We start from the raw sequence: 12,004 nt of genomic DNA on the forward strand, positions 1-12,004 counted from the left end.
TTACTTTTGTAATATTACTCATTCTCAAGTTGTATGTTAAATATTGCAGTTAAAATGGGTAAAATAAAGGTCCCTTTTCTCTGCATGGAATTCTAAAAAGCTTTTGCACAAACTTCGCGAGACAAAACCAGCTTTGAACAAGAGCAAATCATGGACAAGATCAGAAAATTAGGTTGGAAACACGGAAGTAAAAATACTGTGTTTGCTGTGGCAGTGCCTGACAAGTTCTGCCAGCCTTCTTAAACTGCTTGGAGCATAAGAAGTAGTAGTGGAAATCTTGACTCAAATTAATTCATGCCAATTGCAATTGTTCTTTGCACTTAAACCTTGACCTAAAAGGTGTGCCTTTTTGTGTGATAATAAGATCAGCTTTGTGGTTTCCAGGTCTTGAAAACAAATTTCTACAGTATAAACAGATAACAGAAATTATCATAATGAAACCAACACTTCTAAAAGCAGACAAAGTACCAAGTCCACACAATTTGCGATCATACGAAAAGCTGTGGAATGAAAAAGATCAGTACGAGTTTTGGGGCCCTGTTACAAACAAGGGACTTCGTTGAGTTTTGCTGGTTTCAAGCAAACAAACCTTTTTTAAATATTTGGAGAAGATTGAGTCTGCTTCCTGAAAAACTGAAGCCAAAGTCTGAGCAGATTTGATTTGAAATTAGGTCATCAACTCTTAAGCAATTTTAATCATAGCAGGTAGGAATTTGTTTCCTTTTATTTCAGATTTTTGTAGTTTCCTTTTTTCCTTATAGTGTAAGAAATAATGATCACGCTTCTTCATCTGTTGAAAGAAATATCTATACCATTTATGCTATAGAAACACTTGTGTATCTGATTGCTGCCAGTTTTTATGACTGTGGCCAAAGAGTTCTTTCTGACTTTGTAGCTCAAAACTAGGTGCAAATGTAGGTAAAGAGATGGTTTTGTTGCTTCTTCAATAAAAATGAGGTATGGCCTTTTTTTTTTTTTTTTTTGTTCACTGAGAAGTTTGTCAGGAGAATAAAGGACATAGTTCTGTACCATGAATATGACTGAGCTTCCACTGAACCTTCAGGTGTGACTGATTGATTCATAGGGGAAATGGGAGGCTTGAGTTGCTTAGTATGACTGAAAAATGATTGTGGAGCAAGCACAGGGATTTATTTGAAGAAAAAGTTGGTACCTTTATCTACTACTTCCCTTTTCGTATAAAGAGGGCCCTGACAGAGGAGAAATAGTTGTTTCACACAAGGGCTGGGTGTTTCCCAGGTTCACTCTCAAGCAATGTTTAAGCAATTTGTTTGTACCTGTGAGTTGCCATCACTGTTGTTTGTGATATTACTATGACTTTTTACTTTACTTCCCCCCTCCTCCTTTTTTTTTTTTTTTTTTTAACTAAATGCTCCATTTCCTGCAGTTGAATTGTATGTGTTAAAACCAAATACAATCTAACTCTGCTAAGACTGGTAAAGGGAGGAGGAATTCAAACATTTTAGCTGACTGCATCCTGAAGACAAATTAGGAATAACTCAAAATACTGTCAAATATGAAATTACTTGTGGTTTAGCCTTGTATCATTGTTTGTATGCCTCATTGTATTTTGGTGATGATTGTATGATTGAATTTTGTGATGATTGCATGATTGGATTTTGTTGATTTAAAATAATGTCTGAAGAGGAGAGCAGGAAAATGATTAACATTCAAAGGCAGACTGGATTTCTAGGGTGATACATTATTACCAATACATCCCTCTTGGCACTGACATGAAGTGGGCATAAGTGAACTGGTTCCTCTTGTCTGTCTGATGGATTGTTGCCTTAAGAGTATGCCTAAGATTTCTGTTGCGTTAAGAGGAAGGAGATTTGGCACAAAATAACCCCCTTCCAGTCCAGCTGGATCTCAGGTATCACAGGGACTTGGGACAGCTGAATGATAGCCAATTCAGCTCTAAGCATCAGAAATGCAGAGCCAATGTGTCTCTGCAAGTCCAGGTGTGCTCAGTAAGAAGCATCGTGGTTACAGATGCACGAACAGTGCAATTCACTGCAAGTCTGGTTGTGCTCAAAGAGCTTGTGCAGCCAGACCTGAAGTCTGGTGACATTCAGTAACTCTCATGGCCAAGTACAAGATAGTATCACTTATTGAGAAATGCAGATTGTTACTGGATTGCTGGTGATAAATGCATCATCTGAGAATCATGTCTGAATACACAAAATATGAATAATACAGCTGGTGACAAAGACATTAAATTGCCAAATGGCTCTATAGGGCTAAATTATGGTCACATATACAAAATTGCTTTTTAAATTTCCCAGAAAAGGACTCAGTATAGCTGAGTGTTCAAATCCTACTTCTTAGGCATTCTCAAAGGTAGAGTCTCCTTTAGCCTCCTGCCCCACTTAAGCTATATTTATATTGTTTTCTTTGAGGGAGGGGAAAAAGGGAAAAGTTGAAGTTGATGTCATTCCATGTTTAAGTGTAGTTTGAGAGACTATAGTCATACATGTAAAGCATGTACAGGTTTTAGTCTGTTATCATGTGCAGAGGCTTGAAAAGTAATATGTTATTTTGAGTTAGTGAAGGAAAGGTCAGCTTTTGCTCACCATTTGGGTCATTCCTGTGGCTTAGTTCCTGTTAGCTGCACAGTCTTAAACAGGGCATGACCACAACACCTCTGTGCTGCTCCATCCTTTGTTTCATGCCTCTCTTAGAGTGATACATCAAGCTCCTGCAGTGTTTGTGCTCCTAAGGTGTGCAGCACTTTGTTCCTGGTGACCTACAGCCAACGCATGTGCTCCTTCTCACTGAACTTTGTTTTTCATTCTTTTTCCCCACACAGATGAAAGAAATATGACCCCCTAACCTCCCAGTCCCCATTTTTTTCCTTCAACCCAAGCATCTCATCTTTCAAGGCATTGTTAAGACTATTTAAGATGCTTTCTTTGGTTACAGAAGCAGATAGATTAGACGCAGGCCAGGATATCCTATAAAGCCAAGGATGAATGCACCTGGGAAACAAAATTTATTTGAGAACACATTGTTCTTGTATGTTTATCATGTAGTCTGATAATGCAGGTAATATAAAGGGAAAAACCCATGCTTGATCAGCTTCGAGCCTTTAAATCAAAGGGATTTAATTTTCTTGGAATGTCCTGTGTTTTCTGACTTGAAAATGCAAACACCATTGCCAAACACTAGCAGAAAGCTCCAAAGGCAGTAGGCATGTTTTCTATTTGTCATCTGAATTTCATACTACCAAGCCAGAATGAATCCTCCTGGTGGAAATCTTAAGCTCTGCAAAGTCCTGCCTTAAATCAGAGTGGTACTGCTATCAGATGAGAAGGGCAATATTGCCTTTCCTATTTCAGCATAAAGTAAAATGCTCACCCTCAGTCTGCAGCTGACACAATTAGCTTAGACTCTAAAGGGGCAATTAATTGAAATAGAATGGAGAAAATAATTTGGAAACCAGTAGCAGTCTGTTGGAGTGCAGCAGCAGCAGACAATCACAGAGGTTAATTCCAAGCATCTGCCTCACTTCCCTGGCAGATGTCGCCAGCCTTGAGGTGCCAATATTGGATCCCTTCCTGAAGTGTCTCCTGAACCATAAGAGAGTTGTGTAGTGATTGAGCTGGGGCAGAACCTCTGAGCTTTCAGTCCTGTGTATTAATGTAAATAGGAATTACTTAGGGTTAAAAGATTCTCAGTGGTTTCTGCTTTGTGACTGGTGCCTCTTTTCCAGGAGCAGCTCAAAACTCTGTCAGCTGCACAGGCTTCTTCTGCCAGTGCTCTGCTCCAGACCACAGCTAAACTAGGTACTTAAAGTGGTTAAAATTTATCTTATCCCTTTTGTCTGAAGAACTATAGCAAGCTTTTCTCCCCAACCAAATCCTTTTTTTTTTATTGTGGATAAATATCCTATAAACTGAATGTGCTCAAAGCACAACTTCATGTGTTTCTTCTCTGTCTCCAAATCAGTATTCAGGACTCTGCTGAAAGCAAAAGACTGTGGGGCACTAAGCAAGAATTTCTCTCCATTGCTATTAGAAACAGATTTTTATCTTAGGGTTGCTCAGAAGTGTAGGGGGAATGGTGGTTGAGGGGAATTGGAGAGAAGATACTTATTCAACATCTTGTTATTCTGTCCATCCAAGCTGAGCTTTGCTGGTGAAATTGAAATGAAGGAAAAAAAAAAACCTAAGTTGTTTTTACATTCTTTTTCATCACAGTATATTTTTGAATATTAGTTACCTGCAGAAATATGCTCAGTAGGGTTTGGGATATTTTTAATAGCAAAGATACTGTCAGAGATGAGTGGATCAAATATATGCTTTATTGATGGTCAGAAACTGGAATTCCTGTTCCCTTAGAAAATCAAGAATTTGAAAGTGCCATTATTTGGAATTAGAACACAGAGCTGAATTTCTGAATATCTTTTATTTGGGATGGGAGACCTGGTTTGTTTTAGAAGGATGAATATTAGTTTTTAACTTTATGTATTTATTTAGTATCTAGACTTAGCTTTGGTATTTAAACACGTTTTACTGAAGTTTTTCACATACGTCAAATTGTATAATTTTCAATTGCTTATTTCAAAACCAGTTAAAATCAGTAATTCCTGAAATTATTTCACCTTTAACACAATTTTCTTTTTCAGTAAAGTATTCAAACTGAAATCAGATGTGGCATCTAATTGGTTTGATAAATGCAGAACAAAGATACTTCATAGTATTTCTCTTTAGAAGGGCTCTTTCTCAAAATGTTTTCAAAATAGCCCTTTAAAAAAGTTTAATGCTATTGCTGATTTTTTATATTAAGACAATGCCGAATAGTGCTGCAGCAGTATTTGGAGTTTCGCTTCCCGGGCAGAAGACCTTCTTTTCCCAAGAACTGAGGATCCATAGTTGTGAGGAAGTTATGACAGGGAGAGAAGCTTGGATGCTGATGTCCTGCATGGTGGCTTTCTGGACCAGTCTCTGTGTGTCAGGGGTGTGAGGGATGTACCTCTGCCTTTGGAAGTAAAAAGAATCTGAATTGGTCCTGTCACTGGTTTTTGGTAAAGCTAGCTGATGGTAAAGAGGCACATTATAGAAATTATAAATACTATACTAATTCTTTTGTCAGGTGGAGTGTCTGTCATTTATCCCTCAGGTTTTCATGACATGACAGAGATATGATAAGGTTTTGACCCTGTGTGTTAACCTATGCATAGGAGTAAATTTGTTGCTTTTTCCAGCAAGTCCAAGAGATTCTGATTAAATTTAAAACAATTATTTTAAGGCTTGCATGTTCAGTGATGTCACAGCACAGGCAGGGAGGGTGGAAATTGCTAATAAATAAATAATAACTTCTGTTATATTATATAAATCTTATAAATGTATAAATGCATGGCCCTGTTCAGCAGTGCCTTCAGAAGTGAACTGCACTACTGTGGACTTGGGAACAGGAGATCCAACTTACTGCATTAGCATTGTGCTGTGAATTTGCTCTGGGCAATCCCAGAGAAATATATTCAGGCTTGACTCAAGGCACTTCTAGTGGTGGCACCTCTTGTGTGCCCGGCTGTCTAAATTAGATGTTCCTGCTGTTGCCCAGAGAATTTAAGGAGAATATATTTTATTTCTTGCCTTTCTGGCACTGATTGCTCATTTAATTTTGTTTGGTTCATTGGCTTTTAGTAAAGCTTGCTGATGGTAAAGAGGCACATTTTAGAAAGTGTAAATATTATACTCACTCTTTTGTTTTCCCTCTTGAAACAAAGAATGAATGTTCTTGTGCCCTGAATTAATGAAAGACCTTTGGTCTAGGAATCTTATTTAATTAGGTAATCATGGGTATGTTTTCAGTGTTAGAAGGGACTTCATTTTATCTAAGAAACCCCCGGTAATTTCATAGAAGGAGGAAATAGAGCAGCGTTTTCCGTGTGTAGGAGCTGTGATTGTGCACATGGCCACAAGGAGCTAATGCCTGTCTGTGTGGGCTGGTTACGCGCTGGCTGCTGCACACAGGTCATGTTTGAGCAGCTTGTGAAAGGCAGCCTTGGCTGAGCCTGCAGCAACGCCGTGTGCAGAGATCAGCAGTGCCGGACGCAGTTGGGAAAGCACAAGGGATGCCAATTGGTGGGAAACATTTAAACTGGCAGGGAGAGCAGGTAGCTGAGTGCAGCAAGCAGCCTACATAAGGATCACAGGTTGCATCTGGGATTTCCTGATGAATGCCTAATAGGCACATGGATTAGACGGGCAGAACTCTTCAAGCTGTTGTAAATGTAGTTGAAAGAAGCGAGACTTGTAGGACACCAAATAACTGCTCTCTTAAAACTTTTTTTGGCATTGCAATACTTAAAGTCCAGAAAAATAATGGAGAGAAAACTGGACAATAAAATGAAAAGGGAACTGTCCTGCTTAGCTACTTTAAACAACAGAAACATTTCCTTGGTGTCTATTCGTAAGCAGCAGACAGCTTGTGATGTGCCTGAACTACTGATTATTGGTGAGAAGTCCAAGACGGCATCTCCAGTAAAAGCAAGCAGTAACCTGCAGAAAGAAGAGAAACTTTTGCAGAGTTACTCCATGGGAATGACAGAAGTCAATATAGATGAAAGGCAGGTCAGTGAGCACTGGGGTGTGTGTGTGTGTGCATGTTGGGAGGGAAGTGGTGTTTCTGAACTGGTGAATTTAAAACAAAGCATGGGTTGTATATTAAAGGAAGTTAAACCTTCTTTATCTAAATTGTCTCAATCCCCAGCATGGATGCCAGCCCCATAACAAGCAGTACAAAAAGTCCTCTGGGGATCCTCTGAAAATAATCTTTGAAACAAGATGTTAATGATGACTTATGCTGTAGAAGCTAATGAGCATTGTTTCAGCTCCACCTCTAATAATACAGAGTGGCAATTCTTAGGAAGGAAACATAATAGTATTTCTCCTTTTGAGCTCCGATTGCTCCAGTAGTTTGACAGAAGCTCATACTAGTTTGGAGTAACAGAAATTGCAGGAACATTAAAAGGTCCTTATTGTAGGTAAGTAGTTTATTTATATCTAGTAAGTGAGTGCTAGTGAAGTTCTTGATAAATACATCTGTGCAACTTTTTTTTTAAAACTTCAGTGTTGTATGTAAGTGTGGTATTTCTGGAGATTAATTGCTGTGGTGAAGAGACTTAGAAAGATCAATGCTAAAAGAAACATGATAAGGTTTATTATTTTAAAATAGTTCTGCTGTTTTAAATGTATGTACACTGAAGTAATGGAGTTTGAAAGAGTGAATATTGTGAATATTTAAGGAAAATAAACTCTCAGAACAAAGCTCAGTTAGTTGGAGCATGGTACTAATAATGCCAAGGTGGTAAGTTTGATTCCTGCATGAGCCATTTGCTGAAGAATTTGACTTGGTGATCCTGGTGGGTCCCTTCCAACTCAGAATGTTCTGTGATTCTGTGTTTTCATGTTCTTTGAAACTATGTATGGTTAGAATGGCTCAAATAGTGTTAGACTGGAATAAAATAACAGCCAGAGGAGACCAAATATCCCTGAAGGCTTTTTCTACCTCGAGTTACTTCTTGTATTATAAATGTTTGCTAGAAGACAATCATGACATAAATAGCTTTGTTCTACCAAAGGATCACTTCTCTGTATTCAGTTCACTGGGATATTTATGTTGCTTGTACTGGTGTTATGAAGAACATCACAAAGAGGTTTGCCTTGTTTTAATTCTAAATTTGAAACATTTCATTTACAGCAAGCCTTTCCCCTTTCCCATAAGCCAAACTTGGTTTACACAGCTTCCTTTAATTTAAAAGTGCCTGTTCAAGACTCTGAGGTTTGTTGACTACAGTGTAGGTCATTTCAGTAAGACTAGCTTCAGCTGCCTAAATCTTTCCCTATCATCTGTACTGTTAGAGAAGCCTGATCCCAGATGGGAAATAGGAGTCCCTTGGCAGAAGCACTAGTAAAATCAACTTAGTATTTTGGAAACAAAAGCCTCATAAAGGCTGCTTTGTAGTAATAATCTCATTGAATCTTGATATTCAGGTTTAGAAGGTGGTTTTTTCCCTCGTTTAAGACTCAGGAACTGTTTGAAAAATAACAAACTGTGTTGTAAGTAGTTACTGAATATAGTAGCTACTGACATTTGTTAATCTTTGTTTGGGAGACGAGGGGAGAAAGAACAACAGGTTATGATCTAATACATTTAAACAATATACTCTAACAAGATACACTGAAAAAATGTTAAGGAGGACAAGGATTGAATTTCTGGGTACTCTGTGTGCCAGAGTGCTGCTGTTACTGGCAAAAAATTGAAGACTCGTGACCTTTGATGTTTTTGTGGCTTCTCTGTCCTCATTTTGTTGTTCACTGTCTGCCTATAATAAACTGGGAAACATCTGAAGCGTTTAATTATTAGTGTGTGGCTTTTCAGTTGTGTGCTACTGCCGCCTGAATCCAAAGCCATGAATCAGGCTGTTGTGAAAGAAGGAAGTAGGGAGGGTAAAACACAGATAAGATAATTCTTCGGCAGTTGTGCACTCAAAGGTAAGAAGGGCGATAACTGATTTCAACCCACAGAGGTGCAGGGAAAAGAGCAGCCCAAAACTTCAGGACACAGTGGATGAGAGGTTCAGTGACCTCCAGCATTTGTGGATGAGCAGGCAGGGAGAGGCAGAGGGGGAGGTGCTGAGTGGGCCAGGCCCCAGCTGATTGCCTGGCATCACTTTGAGGAGCTTGATGCTTGAGTTTTAGGATGTGAAAGTTGCCATCCCTGCAGGCAAAGGAGGGCAGGAGGGCAGTGCCAGTGAAGGGGGGAGAGCCTTGCTGGATGAGCAGAGAGGAGCAGTGCTGTGCTGGATCTTGGTGTGGGTGATGCTCAGGGAGCTGTGGAGTGCGCCTGTCACAACCTCAGCCTGTGCTGCAGAGGCCAGGAGTGTTATAGTGGCATTTTAGAGGTGGCTGCACCTGGGAAACGGGTAGAGAGATGGCTTTCCTGGTGACAGGCCACCCCACAAGGTGACCATGAAACACATCAATGGAGGCAGCATGGGGACTCAGCCAGGGGTGGCTGGTGGCTGGGCTGTGAAGCCATGGAAGGCACAAACCTTGTTGAGTTCACAGCCATAGTGTTGCATCCATTCTGAAGACATGGGCCATCATGTGTGCATGTGTGAGGGTCCTACCCAGTACCATGGTTTCCTTGTCTTTGGGTTGTTTTCTGAGTTAGTTGTTTTTCTCAGATTTATTATGTATCCCTTCACTGCTTGAACTCTCAGCCTTTGCATATTTGAATGGGAAGATCCAAAAGAAGGAGCCTGTTTTGGGGCACCATGGGTCAGCATGATGCCCCTAAGGCCTCTAAGGGCAGCCCTCAATGGGGTGGGTTTGCCCCACCAGCCATACAGACCATGGGCTAAGACTACCTTTCCCAAATGAACCTGCCATGAACTCTGGATGCTATGATGCCAAGAGCTCTGTGCCAAACCAGGGCTCAAGATTTGGTGCTTCCAATCCAGCAGCATCCCCCTGCCCTGTTCCACCTCCATGCTTTCACAAAAAGTTAGTCCAGCCCCAGGGCATATTCCTGTTGGATGATCTTCCTGCTGGCTGGAGGCAGTCAGAAAGGGGAGCATGAGCCTCTGCCTCTTCCAGCTGTTCCCAAGCCCTGTTTTGCCCCAGGAGAGGCGTGAGTGCTACAGCTCCTGTCTGGGACATCAAGGGTTGTTCTTCATGCCTTGTTTCTTGCTTTGAAATCCTCATGCTGGGATGTGGGCTTCAGGTGCCACACTCCTGCACATTTGCGACTCATGTTGAGTCTGGTTCAGAGCTTCTCCTCTAGATGCAAGTGTTTTCCAACCAGTTCTGGTGCTTTCATTAAAGCTCTCTCCATCTACTACTGATTCTGTGTAAGTGATTTCTCTAATTCCTTAATTTTTTTTGTATTGTTCATATGAGCTTCATAACTTTGTGTCAGGTTTCTTAGCTTTCAGAGTAGAGACTTGCTCTGCTGTGCACTTTCAGTTCCAACTTTTAAATGCAGAACAAGGAGATAAAGAATTGGCATCATTTCATGTGTAATTATTTGCATATTCTTCATATAGATGCCATAAAAATATGTATGAGACTGGTAGAACAAACAGACTTGGCCCTTAAAAGTGAGCCATTCTCCTTTGGTGTGGAGACAAAAGAGTAACTATGGCCAGTTCTTTCACACATTCCCTTCTGGATGTAGAGTCAGATGCATTTCCATTATTTTGTTCATATTTCTCTCTGGGCAGAAAATAGCAGAAGGGGCAATGCTTGAGATTCCCAAGCACCTTTTGGGCATTTTTGGTGGTGATTGCTTTTCTGATCCTCTTGCAGATAGTGTCTCTGAATTACTGTACAGCCTCATAGATGCCATTTTATGTGTGGGTGTCAGCTGGCATCAGGAAACCCTTTTCTGAGACCCAACATGTGCCTGAGGAAAACTGTGGACACATTTCTGTACGCCTCATCTTTGTGTTCTAATGTGAATCTGCTGTTTTCCTCTTGTCTGGTGTAGAAACACCCTTCTTGCAAATACATACATATATGTATTTCTGCCTATGCTGTTTCTGGGAGTTTTTTGAAGCTGTTAAAAACAATACTAAAGGCTTTGTAAATACTTTGTTTGTACCTGTGCACATTTCTTGGTTTTGGGGGCAGATTCTTCAATGTTTTGGCACTTGTGTGGTTTTTTTTTTTAAGGGAACAAAGCTTTTTAGTTTTCTTATATCCACATCCCCTCTCTGTTTTTTCCTTGTCATTTAAAAATTTGTGTGCAAGGATTTTTCTCCTACAGAGCATAAGCATCTGGTTTTGACAAGTGGCAAACAAAATATTTTTGCCAATTCTTCTGAATGTTGGGATAGCTTTTTATGCAAAATGAAAAGCAGTGTCCAAGTTTTGAAGTTTCTGTGGCTTACAATGCATTTAATAGTGGAATCAGTCCTTGCTTTTATGTTTTTCAAAAGACTGGATAATGAGAAATACCCTCTAATCTTTTTACACACCTAATTTGAATTGCTTTTATGTCACAGGGTACCTAGGAAAACGGAGACAGTTAATGAGCATGGGGGTGGAGGGAACACAGTGGAGGACATAAGGCCTGTGATGGTTCCTGAGTTTCATCTGCAGATGTTGGCCAGACAGGCATTGAAGCAGAGAGTGGAGGATGCTTGTCTCTCTGCTCATGCTCTGTTTCACCAAAGATGCAGAAGGCAAAATACCTTTGTCCAGCGAGCCAAAGTACATCACAGGGTGAGCTTCTGTAACTGCCACACAGATTCCACCAGGTGGGTTTGATAAAAGCAAGCCACTGCAAGCAGTGTCCTTGGGGCACTGGGGACAGGGAAGAGGGGATGACAGACAATGTTCACATAACGCTTCTTGAGGCAGTATTTACAATAAATGGGAGTTTGAGTTTAGGCCACATTTGAAATGTGGTAGATGGGAGGCTGTTTTCAGATGGGATTTTTTCCCATACACAAGGCCAGGTTATTATTTCAAATTGTGGGAAGTCACAGCAATAGGATGACACAAGAATGGGGATGTCCTGGTTGTCTTTGTGTGTTGCTTAAACAGGGCACCACCTTTGCAGGGAAGTCTGATTAACTGTTAATGCTTTGTTTTGAAAGGAGGTGCTTGTGGCACATTTCCATATATGTTGGAGATTTCACTAATTTATGGGAAGTGCAAGGAGAGCAGTGTCCTGGGTACTACTAGGCCTGTGGGAGGAGGAGGCAAAAGGAGATGCCAGGACTAAAATATTCCTCTGACAGTTCTTCTCCAGCATCCCTGGAGTGCAGCCATGAGACCAAGCAGAAGGAGGGGAGCAGGAGGGACAGTTTGCTGTCAGGATAGTTGAGGGGCTGCACCATAATCTTGAAGAACTGAACTTGCTCATTCCTTCTCCTGTGCTAATGAAGACAGTTTAGAAAAGGCTGAAAGCAAATTTCTTGTCATATGTTTTTGCTGTTTTTGTGACCCCAGACCTCATTATTCCCAAG

Source organism: Vidua macroura, chromosome 2 (genome assembly GCF_024509145.1).
Source record: "Vidua macroura isolate BioBank_ID:100142 chromosome 2, ASM2450914v1, whole genome shotgun sequence".
NCBI classification, from domain to species: domain Eukaryota; kingdom Metazoa; phylum Chordata; class Aves; order Passeriformes; family Viduidae; genus Vidua; species Vidua macroura.